The sequence below is a fragment of the Barbus barbus genome, assembly GCF_936440315.1.
Source record: "Barbus barbus genome assembly, chromosome: 10".
Taxonomy (NCBI): domain Eukaryota; kingdom Metazoa; phylum Chordata; class Actinopteri; order Cypriniformes; family Cyprinidae; genus Barbus; species Barbus barbus.
The window spans coordinates 21,978,361-21,998,469 of NC_136738.1; positions in this window are offsets into that span (position 1 = coordinate 21,978,361).

Below are 20,109 nucleotides of genomic sequence, written 5' to 3' on the forward strand. Positions count from 1 at the left end.
TTTGCCTCTTTTTTTGTGTGGTAATTAAATTGTGAATAAGGTATTTTTACGTAAAAAAAATGTAAGTGTGCGTGCATCATCATTAAAACATCGACTTGTGTTTGTAAAATACAAACCCGTTACTGCTGCTTAACATTTATAAACCTTGCTATTGACTGCGTTTTTGTCCAAGCTTGATGTTTTTTGCTTATGAAGCAAAAATAGGGGAAAAAACTGTAATGCCTTTTTTTTTTTTTTTTTTTTTTACTGTTCTAGTGAAGTTTTCAACTAAGGATAATATATGATTTTTTTTTTAATTTAATGACGAAGAACAATTATGTTTTATATTATTTCTACATATTCTAGCTATGTTACGGCATATATTTATCCATTGCGTGTTGTAAGTTCTGTCCTATCACACAAGCCCATTCCATTCAGTTTGTCAGGAATTATCAACAATTTCTGCCATAACCCGTTACAAGCCACAAACCTGCTTCAAAAATTATTTATTAGTGTTACTTTTATAAAGGTGAAATATTGCAGATTTATTTTACAGAAGAAGCTGTTTGTATCAATAGAGAGCACTCTGTAGATCATCTGAGCATAACTTCAAATGAACAATAGTCACAAGAAGTTTTTCATCTACTAAACTGAAAGTTCAATGTAAAAAAAAAATCTGCTAAAGAAGAGTCAATGCTTTGCTTCATTGTGTCCATGTAATGCAAAGCCTTTGGAGGACATAGCTAGAGAGAAGACAAAAAAACACATTTCTTTGGGCAAAAACATTTGAAATAAACCATATTTCACATTACAGGTGTAACTTTCTGTGTTTTGCTTTTTAGTGTAATAAATAGTGGAACTGTTTTCTGGTAAGACTGGCCAAAGATCCAAAGGGCGTTTTGTGCCATTTGTATGACACATCATGTTGGACAAAAGTATTGGGTATTTCTTGCATCATATGTTCAGCAAGAACATGTTATGATTTGTGATGAATTCTTAGTCACTTTCAAACTGGAATTTCTTATGTTCTTCATTTACCCATATATCTGTATGCATATATATATATTTATATATATATATATAAACATAACTGTGGTTTATCACACCTGAGTTCAGTTTCTCTAGCAACATCCAGGCCTGATTACTGCCACACCTGTTCGCAATCAAGAAATCACTTAAATAGGACCTGCCTGACAAAGTGAGGTAGACCAAAAGACCCTCAAAAGCTACACATCATGTTGAGCTACAAAGAAATTCAGGAACAAATGAGAAAGAAAGTAATTGAGATCTATCAGTCTGGAAAAGGTTATAAAGCCATTTCTAAAGCTTTGGGACTCCAGCGAACCACACAGTGAAAGCCATTATCCACAAATGGCGAAAACATGGAACAGTGGTGAACCTTCCCAGGAGTGGCCAGCCGACCAAAATTACCCCAAGAGCGCAGCGACGACTCATCCAAGAGGTCACAAAAGACCCCACAACAACATCTAAAGAACTGCAGGCCTCACTTGCCTCAGTTAAGGTCAGTGTTCATGACAACAAGATGAAAACCGCTGCTGAGCAAAAAGAACATAAAGGCTCGTCTCAGTTTTGCCAGAAAACATCTTGATGATCCCCAAGACTTTTGGGAAAATACTCTGTGGACTGACGAGACAAAAGTTGAACATTTTGGAAGGGGTGTGTCCCATTTCATCTGGCGTAAAAGTAACACAGCATTTCAGAAAAAGAACATCATACCAACAGTAAAATATGGTGGTGGTAGTGTGATGGTCTGGGGATGTTTTCCTGCTTCAGGACCTGGAAGATTTGCTGTGATAAATGGAACCATGAATTCAGCTGTCTACCAAAAAATCCTGAAGGACAATGTCCTGCCATCTGTTTGTGACCTCAAGCTGAAGCGAACTTGGGTTCTGCAGCAGAACAATGATCCAAAACACACCAGCAAATCCACCTCTGAATGGCTGAAGAAAAACAAAATGAAGACTTTGGAGTGGCCTAGTCAAAGTCCTGACCTGCAGACGAGGCACGCGGTCCACGTATTTGAGTCTGTCATCAGGACAATTGGAGTAAAAGAATGTTTGCTTGACGCGTTTGGTTTAAACAACTCATTCAAGTCTTTGTACAGATATCAGAAGGATCCCAGCATAAGGAACAAGTGAATAGTTTATTTTTAATGGCATCCCGGATCATGTCAGAGGATTGACTTCGGAGCATGTTGTTTTGTAAGCGAGGCACATGTGTCATGGAGAGTTCACAAAGAAACATTTATTGAAAGATGAAGCTGTACTGTAAGGAAATGATTTCTTAATGCTTTGTCTTTTTATTTTTATTACGTTGTGAAAACAATAGCGAGGGTGCGTTGATAGTGTTCCCTATGCAATGATGTTAGCCAGTTAGAACAGTGGCCAATTACTGAGAAGACTTAAACGGTTAGTTTAAGTAAAAACATTTAAGTTACCTAAAAATGAAAATTAGCCTGTGATTTTCTCACCCTCGAGGCATCCTAGGTGAATATGACTTTCTTTCAGACGAATCCAATCGGAGCTATATTAAAAAAAGTCCTGGCTCTTCTAAGCGTTATCATTGCAGTGGGCGGGTGTTTCGGTGAGCACGCATCCATAATAAAATGTGCCTTACATGGCTCTGGGGGGTGAATAAAGGCCTACTGTAGCAAATCCATGCATTTTTGGTAAGAAAAATATCCATATTTCAAACGTAATAAAAACTTCTCTCTCGCTTCATCTAACTGTGATACACGGAAGGCAGGATGACGTAGGATGTCGGCGTTGCATGATTAGTGATGAATATGGAGAGAGAACAAAACAAAATGTCATGTATTAGAAGTGCAAAACGAGGATTTGTAAAAAAAAATGTCAGAGGATTTCAATAAAAGCCAAGAAGAGACTAGTTTTCCTTTACTAAAGTAGGGAAACTTTGCTTCCTTTGCTCCTGTAAACAAACAAGCATATCTCAGAGGCACGTGCGCTGCACATAAATCCTACATCATCCGCCCGGAACGACTTCCGTGTACAACAGATAGCGGAAGTGAGAGAAAAGTGTTTATTACGTTTGAAATATGGATATTTTTCTTACAAAAGCGCATAAAGCTTAGAATAGCTAGGACAATTTTTAATATAACTCCAACTGGATTTGGCTGAAAGAATATACATATATAACATATACATATATAACATTTTTGGGTGAACTAACCCTTTAAAGGACCCGCCCCTTAAATACAGCTTGTTTCTGAGAGAATTTTCTGAATGCTTCTTCATGCAAATTTGGGAAAAATAATATTTTTGACACTCAGACAGTTATGTCTATGCCTTTTTGTTTTGATAGAGAGAAACAAAATGCATTTCTAGTTTCAGCATTACTTATTATAATTACTAAAAAAAAAGTATTGGCTGTATCTCCTGTTTACTCTTGGAGCCATATTGAAATTCCATTATCTCTAGAACTGAACCATATAGGGCCTTAAAAATGAAGATGCTAAAAGGGAAGTTTGTTAAGACCCAATATCTAAAAGGGCATTAAGATAACTTTAATACTTTTTGAGTTGAAAAGTATTAAAAAACTTGAAAGTGCTCTCTAGTAGAATAATGACACCTCATTATACCCAGTTTTCGAAAATGCTTATCATTGCTTTGAAAGAGCAAACCTTTTGCTGATTATTTTCAATGAACAGAAGATACTCTGATAATTTTCCAGCTTCATGGGGTGGAAAAAGATTGATAGTTGAGAGATCTAAGGATAGCAACTTGTAATAATGCATTAATAATGCATATAATGCATTATCATAATACTGATAATGCATTATCGTAGGACTGAAATATTGTGAAACAATCTGAAATATTCAATCTGAAGCTGTTAAGATGCTCAAATAGCCTTTGTTAAGATGCCTTTCCCTGTGATATCATTCACACTGACAAATCCAACAAAGTGTTCAACAATATTTGCCACCACCAGTGGCACAATTCACAATGTGACGCACCAGGGATAGTTGATCATTGTGGCAAATATCTGGCGTGCAAGTCCATTATCACAGAAAAGTACTCTGCCTTCTTGACTTTATGAAGAATTGCATCCTTTGTTTTCTTTCCAACTAATGCAATGAGCTCGTTTTGGATGATGTTAATGAAATAGTGATCTTTGATCTCCTTTTTCTCACTTCATCTAAGGTGTTCACTCATAGGGTCAAACTGTGCAATGAACTCTACCTGTGCAAGAAAGTTGCCATTATATGGGGCTCAAAAAGTTTTTTTTTGAATGCCTGATTGCGTTCTGTTAAATGACAGACGATAGCAATTATTCTGCTAAAAACAGCCTTGCAGTGCTGTGTTGAAAGAGCTTGCAATTACTGACTCACCCTGTCAATAGCTTTTCCTGATCTCAGTCTGCCTTCAAGTTTGCAGACAGTCTGTCTGGGGCATTTTTCAGTCTGTCTTCAAGTAGGCCTATCACTTGAAGACAGGGCACTCATCACTGCTGCCGGAGTAGAGACAGCAGAGAGTAGAGAAGCGAACGCAGCTTGCTCAATGGGCGGCATGGGTCTTCCTCCTGTCACGAATCCTGACCATGCACTTCCGTTCACTAGCCACCAGAGGTCACTCGTTCACCACACGGACTCATACACAGCTGTTCACAATGATCACGCCCACACCTGAGAACCATCTCGCAATCACCATCACCCAAACACACACATAGACAACGAGCTGACAGACACGACAGAACAGGTCACTTATAATAACATGAAACAAAGTCTCAGCGTTCAAATTCTGTTAGTTTTATTAAGAATTTCAAACGATAAAAACAGTTTTGGGGCTGTTTAGTGGCTGGCGTGACGCTTTTTAAGTTCAAGTGAAGCAGGAGCGCATTAGCATGAAGTAAACATTGAATGAACATCCGATCCATGTTGAAAGATACACTATAACTTACTGAATATATAGTGTCTCATGTAATCACTCAATGAGTGTTTCAACCGCGGAAAGACAGCAGCTAGAAAACATTGTCACATAACAACAGAAAATACACCAAGTGTCCATAAACTTTTTGCAAAAATTACATTTAAATATTTACTCAATTGCTCTTTTTTTAATTATAATTAATAAAAATGAATAGATATAACGTTATTATAAAAAATAGTCTAATATGAACTTGTATACAAACCAATTGTTACTTTAACCTTAACAATGGTTTAGTTTAGAAAAAATGAGAAAAAAATAATGTGTACATTACCAGTCAAAAGTTTTTGAACTATAAGATTTTTTAATGTTTTTAAAGAATTGTCTTGTGCTCACCAAGCCTACATTTATTTGATCCAAAATGCAGCAAAAGCAGTAATATTGTGAAATATGTTTACTATTTAAAATAACTGCTTTATTTGAATATCTGTTAAACTGTAATTTATTTCTGTGATGCGCAGCTGTATTTTCAGCATCATTACTCCAGTCTTCAGTGTCACATAATCTTCAGAAATCATTCTAATATGCTGATTTGCTGATCAAGAAATTTTTTTTTAATCATAATTATTATAAATATTTAAAACAGTTGAGTAATTTCTTTCAGGATTATTTTACTGAATACAAAGATCAAAAGATTAGCATTTATCTGAAATAAGTTTTTTTTTTTAGCTTGGAGTCAGTATACTTATTTATTTATTTACTTTTATTTATTTATTTATTTGGGGGGGGGGGGGGGTATTATAGAAATTAATACTTTTATTTAGCAATGATGATGAAGACATTTATAATGTTACAAAATATTTATATTTCAGATAAATGCTGTTCTTCTGAACTTTCTATTCTTCAAAGAAACCTGAAAAATTCTACTCGACTGTTTTCAATAATAATAATAATAAAAAATGTTTTTTGAGCTAAAAATTCAGCTTTGAAATCACAGGAATAAATTACAGTTTAACAGATATTCAAATAAAGCAGTTATTTTAAATGGTAAAAATATTTCTCGATTATTACTGCTTTTGCTGTATTTTGGATCAAATAAATGCAGGCTTGGTGAGCAGAAGAGAATTAAAAAAACATAAATCTTACTGTTCTAAAACTTTTGACTGGTAGTGTTAATCACAGGCTTGTTAATTATTCATGAATAAGTCTCACTCCAGGCTGCTCAAGCCACTGGTTAATGAGGTGATAGAATTAAGAGAAATACGTTTCAATAGACTAACATTTGAAGTTACGGTAGGAATGTGTTTCATGCTTTTTTTTATGCCAGGTTGGAGTTATAAACTGATTTTCTGTCATGGTCCATGGACCCCCTGAATTAGCCTTGACCACCCCCTGGCCACCCCATGTATAAAACTCTAGGTCCGCCACTGCTTCGGACCAAATACCCGCAATTATAGAATATGATTACACCAGTGTGATTAGATCATTCAGTGTGACACATCATACACGTTAATGTCAAGAAAAGAAAAATATTGTAAAAAAAATAATGTAGACTAAAGAAAAATATTTTCATTGAAATTGTCCTTTGTGTCAGAGCGCTGGAGTTCGTTAGAAATAGAAGGGGACATCAGTTTATTGTCATGCATTCGTCGACGAGAGGAGCATAACCTCGGCTAGTCCTTCTGACATTTACCGCTGGCTCTGATGTCTCTGTAGTGGTTAAACATAAGATATAATTCGTTTTGTGTAAATCTAGCAGGTAATCGTTGGTCTTTATTCTATTGATCTATTAATATGTCAAAATGAAAAATGAAAACAGGCAATGGTCCGTGTATCATCCGATCATTCGTTTTTTGATTTAATATTGATACTAAAAAAAAATCAAAAAACGAGAAAAATTTTCGATTTTTAATTTGTTCAAAAAAGGAAAAAACGAGAATTCAGCTTAATCTTTCGTTTTTCGTTCAGGCATAGAAGAATTAACATCTTAAATCGGATGTCTACACGTGGGAGGGAATTAAACGCCCATTTTCTTCTGATTGGTCAGCCCAAGATCAACCGTGCCGTCATCAGGGGGAACGTTCAGGGCTGCGTTCAACCCCGAAAAAACGGTGCAGACCGTTTATTAAAACGGAAACGGTGATGCGTTGAACACCCTGTTCTGGTGATGCAAGTGTTGCAACTATGACAGCTGAGAAGGCCATTCTGTCTGTTCTTTTTGAAGAATTCTTCGAGCCTGATGAAATCGGTATAAATACTTGTTTAATAGCCTACTGCAAAATATGCTCGATGTTACAGTCACTGCCCTTGCCGTCCAGAATAAAAAAGAACATAATCGAGTGAAGGGATTTGTGGAACCTGTGGTTCCTAATTATTGTGATCCAACATTTACCTCGCATTTCAGGATGAAAATAAATTTCAGGTGAAGGATAATCCATTTCTTACCTCCAAAAATGTTATGATCTGACCTTATTATTTTTATTGTGAGTATTAGGCTTATCGTTATTGCTTATCACTGTTGTTGTGCTATGATATTGTAATATTTACCATTATATAATCAGATAAGCATAGAAAAGTTTATGAAAGTGTCACTCCACAATACAATAGCAAAATATATAAATGTATAGTACTTTTGTTACATTAATCAGTGCCTAGCACACCTTCCTAAGGAGATTATATGGACCAGAAGATATTGCAATTACTACATATTTAGACAGACTTAAAGAAGTTCCAGATCTATACTTGTGCTCTTATTATTTCAGTTATTTTGCCTTTAATTAAATAAACATGTGCAAAAATATACTTGCTCTTGTGAATTTATTTAGTTTGAGTCGAGATGTTAATTACATTTACTTACAAATTAATCCATCGTGTTGATATGCTGTGTTACTATAAAAATCTTACAACAAACATGTCTTCTAATATCTTAAATTTTTGCGTAGCCTATACCGAGCTGCAGCAGACACATATTAAATGACTTAACTTGGACCCATTGTGCGAGCTGTCTCTTTAATACCGCATGGTTTATATGCAGGTTGCTGCTGATTGGGCTGACATTTTTGACACACCCACCAAACAAGAGAAAACGTATCTCAAACCCCATTGCACACCGTTGCACACCATTTCCAGGAAACATGTCGTTCAACCCGGAAACCGGAGCAAAATGTTGAGCACCGGTGTGAGCCTGAATGCAACAATTGAAGATATTAGAAGACATGTGCTAGACACTGATTAATGTAACATAAAAATGCTATACATATTTATATATTTTGCTATTGTATTGTGGAGTGACACTTTCATAAACTTTTCTATGATTATATAATCCATTTATATAAAATAGATTACGTGGGGGACGTGTCCCCTCCACTTTTTATAAAAAATAAATTCGTCCCCCGCACTTTTTCATTGGACAGTTGTGTTCTCGATATGTTGAGGTTTTAATGGAGCAGAGCAATGTATATAAATGTAGAATGATTTAAAATTCAAAGAGACAAAATAATTTATACATGACGTTTACGTTTCCATGGCAATCAGTCACTCAGTTTGTGACGTCACGACATGCCCAGGCTCGCGCCCGCGGTCCCGCGCCGTATCCATAGAGGTCGAGATGAGTTCAAAGCGGCAAGAAACTCTTCACTCCTTTTTTATGAAGAAGTCAAGCAGCGTAAGTTGGCATGTGGGATCCGAATAGTGTTGCACAATGTTCAGTGACTCTGCCTATTGCTCTTGTTGAATAATTAGCAAGTTTTGATGTTCATTATATGGAGAAAAAAAAAACTACCTGGACAAACATGCACTTATTTATTTTCAGTGTATTTTTCCGTAACTCTTTTGTAACGTCTTTTATTTTAACACGTATGTATGTTATTTCATTAATTGTTCCCATCTGGTGGAATGACCTGCCCAACTCAATCCGAGTATCCGAATCCTTACCCATCTTCAAGAAACGGCTAAAAACTCATCTGTTCCATCTTTACTTGACCATCTCTAGCACTCTCTATTCTAATTTTATTTTATATATGTCTTTTTATTACAAAATAAATAAATAAATAAAAATTAATAATAATAATATTTATCTGTACTGCGTTAGGCTAACTGAGACTTGTAATAGCACTTGCACGTTGTCGCTCTTTTGTTGGTTTTGATTGCTTCTTATGTCCTCATTTGTAAGTCGCTTTGGATAAAAGCGTCTGCTAAATGACTAAATAAATAAATGTTATCAGAACCCTTCAAATAAGAATAAAGATAATGTTGAACTGAGATTTTACAGCGTTTGCAGCATGACACTCTGCCAATTCTACATGATGTATTTCAATCAAGTGTAAAACTGATCTGATACAGCAGTGCTTCTCAAAGTCCGGACTCCGGTCCGGATCCGGACCCGGAGGGAATTCAATCCGGACCCGCTTCTATTTCATATTTCAAGAACACTAATTATATTTCCTACTTTGATAAAAGCACGTTAAACTTGTAAATCATTTGTTTATTTATTCTTATTTTTTCATGTCTTTTGGAGAAGGTCCGAAATTGCAGGCGAGATATTGAAACTTTTCCTTCATGACATTTGTTGTCATCATGACATCCAGTGAGCGTATGCCGTTTGACGTAATCGGGCGACATTTCACTGCTAATATTTTAATTTTTTTGTTTTGTTTTGCTATCACTTATATTATGGCAATTTGTCTTATAGCAGTGCCCAGTGTATACATTTATTTGTGGCGGCTTGTCACAATATCAAAACTGACCGCTACAAATAGATTTTCCAAAAGGCTTATACTTCGTTTGAATAAACTGAGCACTGCGCGTTTCAAAAATAAAATGCTGCGCGGGTGTTTTTATATGAATGTATCTTTTAAAAGAACCGTCCGTTTTCTTCAGAAAAGCTTTGATGTCAATTTTCATTTGGTCTTTCCTGTAATGGCTGATAAAGTAGCGCTTATTTGATTACAGTCGTTACCGGGGAAACAGTTATATATCACGCTCCAACAGCGCCTCCTGCTGGCAGAGAATCAACTTGCATTTGCTAGTCTGCGGGAAACACTGGTGTCTGTCAGCAAACATAAACAAAAAAGCATGCTTCAGAACTGTTTTGAGAAGGTGCTTAAGTTTTGAGCCATGTATTATTACTATGAATTAGGCTACTACTACTACTATTACTATCTTGTGCCCTGCAATAACCATTTACGCAAACTCTCTTTTGATATAAAGGAAAAAAAAGAGAAAATCGGCCCAAAAAAATCAGCATCATATATCGGCCATAGGCTGCCCTGATTTCTAAATATTGGCCAGAGAAAAAACATTATAGGTCGACTTCTACTGCTGACACTTAAATTAATTGTTTTGCCACTTTTGCACTTGTTATTAAAGTATTTTGAATGCAAAGGGAACCTTTTTTTTTTAAATGAGTGTTTATTTGTTATATGTTATGTATGTTTATTAAAAACACGTTTTGTAATAACCAATTGTTCCGGACCTTTGACACTGATGAAAATTCAGATTTGGACCTTTGAATGTAGACTTTGAGAACCCCTGTGATACAGGATCGATTTAGGGATGCTCTGTCATTATTGCACTAATTTGACGTTTTTATGTGTTGTCAAGAATGAACAAGAAACAGTCAGCCTAGGTTTGTCAGAGCAGAATCAGGACGACACACAGTGACAGGTGAGAAGAGTGGCTTTTAACACCTGGCTGTTTTTACATTGTATAACGTCTATAATACACAAGCGTTTGTAGGATTATACATGGACCGATCATAAAAAACGCATAATTAGTCAAATATAGAAAAATAAAAAATGACATTAGTATGATGAACAACTTCTCAGCTATCATTTTTAACTACAGTAGGTAATTATTAGCTTGCATATTGGTTGTTCATTAGTACTTAAGCACATATTAATCCTGTATTCTTCATGACCATATTCTGCATCCCATAATCCTAAACTTAACAACTACAACGACTACCTTACAAGCTATTAATAAGCAGTAAATGAAGAGTTTATTGAGGCAAAAGTCATAGTTAATAGTGAATATGTGTTCCCCATTCTAAAGTGTTAAAAAAATAATTTAGGATACAAATGATTGGTTATTGTCCAGCAGTACTTAATGTGTTATTTTCTTCTGTATGTCACTATTCCCTGTATGTACATGTTTCAAACATTTGCTGTAGACAGAGGCAGAAGTGAATTCAGAGTTGAGAGTGAATGAGGCAGAAAGTTTCAGTGAGGCTTCAGAGGTAAAGATTATTTACAGCATTGTCTATGATAAGATATTTCTTATACCTTTTAACATAGACTAATCAGACTAATGTATAATAGAACAGAGCAGAATAAAGGAGTATGTGAATGTGCAAGTATCCATTACTGTGTGCCATGTATACTGTACATACAACACACAAAATACAATCTGAAATATGTAAATAATAGTACCCTTATAAGGACATCTTTGTAGCTTATACTCAAAAAGGTGCATATTAGTACATTAGAATACCAATATGAACCGTAATGTACAACTATGAAACTTTTGGGGGTAAATAAGGTACAAAGATGTGCTTTTAAGGGTACTGTCCCAGTGACAAGCTGTTGTATTTCTTTCTTTCTTTTTCTTTTTTCTATCTTTCTTTCCTTCTATTTTACAATCATATATAATAATATAATCATAAAGCATATTAAGCAAAAAGGTATGATTAAAAATAAAACCTGTCAATTAGACAAGGGTTAACTGAAAAAAAACAACAACAAAAAAACAGGTATAACACTAGACATTCCGTCCCCCCCACTTTTGAAATGATGGCTACGCCCCTGTATATAATGGTAAATATTACAATATCATAGCACAACAACAGTGATCAGTAATAATGATAGCCTAATACTCACAATAAAAATAATAAGGTCATATAGATCATAACACAGTCTCGGAGGTAAGAAGTGGATTATCCTTCACCTGAAATTTCTTTTCATCCTGAAATGCGAGGCAAATGTTGGATCACAATAATTAGGAACCACAGTTTTCACAAATCCCTTCACTCGATTGGGATGTTCTCTTTTATTCTGGACGGCAGTATTAAACACGTATTTATATACCGATTTCATCAGGCTCCGACAATTCTTCAAAAAGAACAGAATGGCCTTCTCAGCTGTCATAGTTGCAACACTTGCGTCATCAGAACAGGGTGTTCAACGCATCACCGTTTCCGTTTTTCCGTTTTTCGGGGGTGAACGCAGCCCAGTACTTCTGCAGTTCCACGCAACAAAGTAGTAGTCCTCTGCTGCTGCAGGTGTATAGATTCATAACTCGTTTTATTGTAACTACATTTCCTCTTTTTCTCATCAAACAAGCAGACTAATGAATAGCTCGACACAGCTTAAAAGTGATCCGCGAAATAATTTGCTATATAGCCTACCATATTTTTCAGACTGTAAAGTCACCTATCATTTATCATGATACATACTGTGATTTATTCCAATGTGATTTATGATGCATTTAACGCCAAGTAATATAAATGTAGTGTATTAGAGACTGTATGAATGCGTTGATTACTGTTACGGTACTAAATCACCTTATAGTGTCAGTTACTACAAGTAATTTCCAGTGACCAAGAGAGTAATGAAACAGGCAGTTGTATCTCAGCTTTATGAATTTACTCTTTTAGAAGTTGAGTATCAAGAGATCGACTCAATATACGCACACTCTCATGATTTAAAGAGTTCACATAAGTGCAAATACAATGTACATATAAGGAGGGTAGGCCTACGCAAATAACAACTGAAAACAAATAGTTACAACAGATTTAGACCTCAAGGATACACAATCTTGCAAATATGCAGAGAGAAACAATGATCAAAATAGTCCTGGTTGGATTTCACAGTCTGAGGAATGTTCAGATGTCTGGTTAACTCTGAACTTGAGCATTGAGCTATAGACTAAGGTCCACTGATGCACAACATCTGAGGAGAATAAATATTAATGTCCATAAATGAATGTTTGTTACTGCAAACGGATCTTGTTCGTGTGGTGTGTATAATTCTTGGGTGTGGTTCTACAATACACAAATGAAACTAGTCAGTAATGGAAGTATAAAATGTGCAATTAATGCTAACAGTTCAAAGGAAAAATGCTGAGTCACGACAGCTCTTTAATGGCGATCGGACTTGTCACAATTAGCAAAATATTTCACATAATACGTACTCATACTCTAGTATGAGACAAAATATAACTTAACAGCAGTATATCAACGAAAACATTGATGAAGAATAGTTAAATAACACTCATGGTCTTCAATGACACACATTCAAATCCTCACGAAGCAAACTTCGGTGAGAGATTATTAACAGCATCGCACCATCAGCCGTCAGTCAAGATCACAAACATTCTCCCTACAGTTCACAATGTGAAATTGCTGCAGGATGACCTCTTATTTCGGACCAATTCACAACTTCCACATGCCAGACAGCGGGACTGATTCTCTCCGTCATTGCTGAACTTCAGCCATTTTTCCAATGCTCTCGCGCAATCTCTGATTAAACCGCGCCTACTCAACTAAAGTAAATGACCAATCTGAATACTGTGCAGCCCTTTTATTATAAAGAACATGAACTGAACATGGGCTTTTTTACAGCCGCCCCCAAATTTGGTATGCAAATTTGCTCATAGTATCGGTTATGATATATTCTCTGAATCTGGGGGCAACAATGGCAATTCGATCAACTTAGCCACTGGTCTAGTGTATGCATGATCTTTCACTTTGACCACTGCTGTTCTGACTTTCCCATCTCAACTGGGAATGACAGAAGAAACAGTGCCTACTCTCCAGAGCGCTCTCGGAAGCTGCTCATCAACAATGAGTACAACTGTAGCGATTGCAAGGTTCTCTTTTTCACGGTACCATTTCTGCCGTGACTGTAAAGTGGGCAAGAAATCATGGACAAAATGTTTCCAAAAATGATCGCTTAGAACCTGACTATGTCTCCAACGTTTTCTACTGAGTAGCTCAGTATCTGAATAGATGACAGGAGGCAAAGAGGAGTCAGGCCGCCCCATCAACAAGGAATTTGGTGTTACTGGATCTGGGTCTGCCACGTCACTTGAGACGTAACCCAAGGGTCAAGAATTAATCACGTTCTCAACTTCGATCAAGATGGTTCTTAATACCTCCTCAGTAACAGTTTGGGCGCCTAAGGTGCTACGTAAGGCGGTCTTCTTTCACCTCTCTTTCCCAAGATCTGCCGAAATGAGGCGCACTGGGAGGATTAAACCGGAATCTGATTTGTTCCTTTGCTAGTTGCTCTCTAAGGTTAGGCTGAAGCTGATGGAAGGTGTCTTCCAACTCTTTGCTTCCACCTTTGAAATTTGGTCCTTGATCGGAAAGGAGCTTGTAGGGTTTCCCTCTCCGAGCAACGAACCATCTAAGAGACAGCAGGAAGGAATCTCCATCTATGTGATCCAGCAAGTCAAGATGTACCGCCCGAGTTGTGAGGCATTTATATACAATACCCCACCTCTTCTCTGTGCGGCGGCCCACCTTTACTACCAGTGGTCCAAAACAATCGACTCCCGTGGAATAAAAGGGGGTTGGAATAACCGCAGGTTCGATGGAGGTAGGTCTGACATCCTTGGAATCATCGGCTTGACTCTCCACTTTGTACAATTGAAACAGTTACGCTGATGCTTCATTACCGCTTCTCTTCCCCGTAAAATCCAGAACTTGCGCCTCAGCTCGGCATACACTCTTCCAGCTCCTGGATGGTGTAGTTGGGCATCGTAATGCTTAATTAGGAGCTTCACTACGGGATTGTTTGGAGACAGAACTATAGGGTGTAGGACATCATCACTCAAGTTATCGCACCTACGAAGTCGTCCTCCTACTTTTATCAAATCCAATTCTCTGTCATACTCTGGAGCAAGCTTAATGAGTCGGCTGTGAGCAGGAATGTCTTTCCCTGCCTTCAGCGAAGCAAATTCCTCGGGAAAGTCCTGCTTCTGACATTTTCTCAGGATAGACAACTCCGCCTTTTCAAATTCATCAGCACCAGGTGCCATCAGCCGCCCCATTAAGGGATCGTGTTGTAGCCTCTAAGAACTCACGATAGCTACCGAATTGAAGGGCATCAGGTACAACAACTTCAGTCTCACTTAATGATCCGCAAAAGGTGGATCTCTTAAGCTCTTCAGGAGCTTCTTCAGGAACTTGACCATCTGGTGTCTTAGGCCAACAGTTACTAGATTGCATCAAGAGAGCTGGGCCTCGTTTCCATCGCGTGTCTCCAGCTAGCTTAGACAATGACAACCCACGCATGATATCGTCGGCAGGATGGGCTGCAGAGTTAACATAACGCCAAGATCCAGGGTCAGACAATTCCTGAATTTCGGTGACCCTGACTCCTACAAATACCCTGTATCTGCAAGAATCAGAATGCAACCACGCAAGAACTGTGGTCGAGTCAGACCAATACACAAATTGGCGGATGTCCAGAGTCAGTTCTTTCTTCAAAACGTCTCCTAGCTGTGCTCCTGTTAATGCAGCACAGAGCTCCAAACGAGCAATGGAGATCTGTTTCTTCGGAGCAACTCTTGACCTTGCAGCCACGAAGGATACCTCCACATTGCCCTGATCGTCTTCAGAACACAGGTATGCTACCGAAACGTAAGCTCTTTCGGAAGCGTCACAAAACACATGAATACTTCGAGTCTTGACAGGTTGCTGCAAGCTTGGAACTGTAGAATCTTGGCAGACAGATCTGTGACAATTGTGGGAGCTCGCTCTCCCATTGATGCCAACTAGCTAGCAGATTTTCAGACTTAAAAAAGTCTGAGAAATTGGGGTCGTCCCATTCTCATCTTTTGTCCCATAACAACTGGACAATGATCTTTGCTCTTGTGCTATACGGTATAAGATACCCAAGGGGGCCGTAAAGCTTGGCTAAAGTGCGATAGATCTTTCGCATGGTAACGACACCTTCCTCTCTCTGGTAAGGTTTGTACACCAAGGTGTCCGATCTACATTGCTATATTAATCGCCACAGAAATGAGAGGAAGGGTTTGTCTTCATCAAGGAGACGGACTTGATGAAACATGCCCTTCACGTCACTGCAAAAGGCCACGGTATATTCTCGAAAGCAGAAGAGAGATCCCAATAAGCTTGCGCCTAAGGTAGGGCCTTGCAAAAGGTGCTCATTCAGGGACTGACCCTGATACTTGAAAGAGCAATTGAACACAATACGATCCTTGTTGTTGTGGTGAACGATGTGATGTGGTAAGTACCACGATCTGGTTCTCAACTCACTCTCTGCTGGTGTCAGTGGAGTGACATAACCTGCCTGCCGCAGTTTCTGAATCTCTGTCTCATAAGCCGCAGCCCTCTTAGGATCTTTACCTAGTTTCCATTCTGTGCTGCATAACAGGGCCATGACTGCTTCTTTGGGGGCATTCAAGGGAGGAAGCGACTCTTTCCAGAGTAGAGGCGTGGAGTACCTCTGTACACCATTCACATCGATCCTGATGGTTTTCCCTTCTAGGATGTGAATCGCCTCTGCATCGTGTCGAGATCGACTGACTACCTTTTCAGATTGATAAGGAAGCGTATCGAGCTATCAAAGCCTTTCAACCTGTCCAAACAGCTCAGCCTCAGGAGAAGCTCAAGAGATGAAGAGACATTCTTGAGGCTGCAAGTGCGGCTTGAAAAGCCTCGATGGACCTTGTAACGTCCATCCAAGCTTTGTGTGAACTGCGGCTGGACCTCCAGAGGGCCCCAATCTGACTGGCTCCACAGGCGTAATCAAGTGCGGATAGTCAGATCCAATAAGCACCAAGGGCTGTGCTTTGTTGACATCATGTAAGGGTAAATTTTGGAGATGGTGGTAACTCCTTTGCAAGTCAGAGATTGGATAAGTATGCTGTACCAGATTTAGCTCTTTAGCTGTGAATGCACCCTTAATCTGGTATGATCTGTCAGGGCATGAAACAGGAGCTATGGAGAAGGATACAGATCTTCCATGAATGGTACGCACCTCTTGTCTCACCGTACGAAGAGCGAGATCCTCCATTTCTCCTTGAAGGCCCAGATGTTGAGCAGCTTCATTCAGCTAGATAGTTCGCTCAGATCCGTCGTCGAGCACACCATAGGTTTCTAGTGACATGTCAACATTCTGAAGAATGACTCGACTTAACTTAAGCAGCACTTGCTTGCTACTTGTGGGCCGATCTAAATACAAGGTCTGAGAGGCAGGGCCAACCATGCTTGTGTTTTTCTCTGACATCTTGATGTTGCCACTACTCTGTGTATCTGAGCTAGGATTAACATCATGGAGAACATCGAGATGCCTTCTCTCACATCTTATGCACTTTGCTTTCAATGTGCATCTGGAAGACGAATGCCCCCGTCCACAGTGCCAACATTGGTTGCCTGTCCTGATCCAACTTTCAATCTGCTCCTTAGTTAAGAGTTTGAAGTTGGAGCACTGATTCATGTAGGGCTGAACTGCGTCACAGAATTGACAATACTTCTAAGGGCTTCTCCTGTGGCCTATCTGAGTCTGCCTGTCCAGCCTTTGGATTATCCAATGATCCTACTTTCTGCTCTCTGCCGTGAAGAACAGTAGTCAGTTTTGGGGCACAAAGCCACTTCTCTTGTCTTTGCGAGCACTGTGCTTATCTTGATCTGGATAGGTGCCATACTGGGTTCCTTCCACCTGCACGCGAACCTCATACTCCAGTCAGTCTGTGAAATCCAGCAGGGTTGGGATAGGAGTCTGAAGTGGGTTAATGAATCTCTTAAAATTAGCTCTTAGGTCATGTGGCAACTTAGCTAAGAGCCAAGAAACATGTGAGCCACACTTCAGTTCAGTCCAACCTGGGATACCTAACTGATTCAACATCCCAACCAGTGCCCGGACACGTAGGGCAAATCCTTTGAAAGACTTCACATCCCCGCTCCTGATATTGGGCCCGTCCATAAGATTAGTAATCCTTTGCAATGCCAACTGATGTGGCTGCCCATACATATCAGTGAGTGCTCTCATTGTATCACTGAATGGAGTACGACTGTGACTGTAGGAGTCAGCGACAAGCAAAGCATCTTCCAATTTAAGATGATCCAAAAGTATTTGGAACTTAAAGGACTCAAAAGCGTCAACATGAAGAACGTTGTCTAGTGCAAGCTTAAGCCGAGCAAATTCTCTGGGATCATCATGACTGAAATCTGGGATTGTAGGAGTGGGCCCTCAATATTGCATTAGTGGAGGATACATGGGGCGGTAATTCTCAGAACGGCCCAATGAATGGTAAGATCGATCAGGTATATGAAATTGTTTATTATCTCGACTGCACTCTTGCCTCCAATTACCTGAAGAATGATCAAAGCGATCAATCAAAGCATCCTCTTGTAAGGAACGCACTTTGTCGCTTGAATGGCGATGGTAAGGATCTGTTGAAGGTGGATAAGAAACATCGCGAGGTAGCATACTGGGCCGCAAAAAGGAAGAGTAATCTGTCTGGTGATGACGAAGGTCAAACGGACCACATGTCCGTAAAGGGACATTAGTAGCATAGCCATAAACATACTGTGGCGAGTACTTCTTGCTATCATGAGGTGAGGTATATGAAGGAGTTGACGTACTTGAACTAGCTTGACTATCACTCCACCTGCCTACTCTCTTCAGACTGTCTGTCAGTTCCTCAATGAGATCTTCTTCCAGCGGCGACATCCTACTCCTAGGCCCCCGGAGCTTCTGGGGGACTCGACGGCCCAGCATCCTGGCCCGTCAGCCGTGGCTGTTTCAGCGCCCCTCCTCTCTCACACACCCACTCCCGTCGGGAGCCTGGTGAAGGGTGGCGAATACGGGACGGCATGGTGATGATGATAAGAGGGGAGGCAGCCGACTCGTCACACCCCCCCCCCCCCCCCAAGCAACATCCCCGTCCTAGGGTCACCGCCCACGCAGGAGTGCTACCTTCCTCAACCAGGCTCCAGCGGTCGGAGTGGGCGGGGTGGGAATTCCTCTCCGGGCAACTCTCCCTCTCGCACCGCGCTGGAACCGGGACAGAGAAAGCGGGTTTTATTTGACAGCCTCAACCAACCACGGGGTAATGATGACAAATAGACAGAACGTCACTTACCCCACTGGTGGCTGGGAGGCTGTCCCCGTCGTTCCTCCGCCCCCGTGCGGGCTCCACGGCTTCTTGCGAGCGAGAGGGGATGACGTCATCAGATGTTGCCCGACTGCGCTGTCTAGGCTCCGCCTGCCCGCATTCTCCACCACTGTGGCGGGAGGAGCAAACGACAGACACAGTGGGCGTGGCGTCAGGCCTCGGAGAGGTTTTTTATTAAACAAAAACATTAAAATAAAGTGTCCAAAGGGGGAAAAAGTGTCCCAAAATAAACAGGGGGATCTGGTGTCCTCGTCGTGCTGCGGGGCTTGTGAAGGAGGGCAGTGTTCAGGAGGGAAGGGTCCAGGGAAGGGGCGGAGTTCCAGCGGCGACATCCTACTCCTAGGCCCCCGGAGCTTCTGGGGGACTCGACGGCCCGGCATCCTGGCCCGTCAGCCGTCTAACGGGTGTGGCAGTCCTCCTACTCGACGCGCCCTTCCTGGACCCACGAGGACACCAGCGTGCATGCACGGGGAAGAGACCGGTCTCTCGAGGAGAGGCCCGCTCGGCATTTAAACGGCGGCGGTGATGAGGCTCTATTCACATCAGGTGCGCCTCATCACACGCCGCCAGCCCTGGCTGTTTCAGCGCCCCTCCTCTCTCACACACCCACTCCCGTCGGGAGCCTGGTGAAGGGCGGCGAATACGGGACGAGGTGGTGATGATGATAAGGGGGGAGGCAGCCAACTCGTCACAATATCTTGTCTGATTTTCCTATTTTCCTCCCTCATTTCATGCATACAAGCAAGCATATCAAGACTGTTCATCCTCAAACGTGAGCTGTTTCTGTGTATAACTAATCTCATAGTCTTGCAAATGCGACGGCCGTCTAGTTATTCTACGTGGGCGAACAAACTCTGGCTTTAACGCCTCCTCTCTAGCTCTGTACATCGTAACTAAGGTGGTTATAGATCCGGCTCGAAGAACCATAAAATGTATTAGAGACTGTATGAATGCGTTGATTACTGTTACGGTACTAAATCACCTTAGATTGTCGGTTACTACAAGTCATTTCCAGTGACCAAGAGAGTAATGAAACAGGCAGGTGTATCTCAGCTTTATGAATTTACTCTTTTAGAAGTTG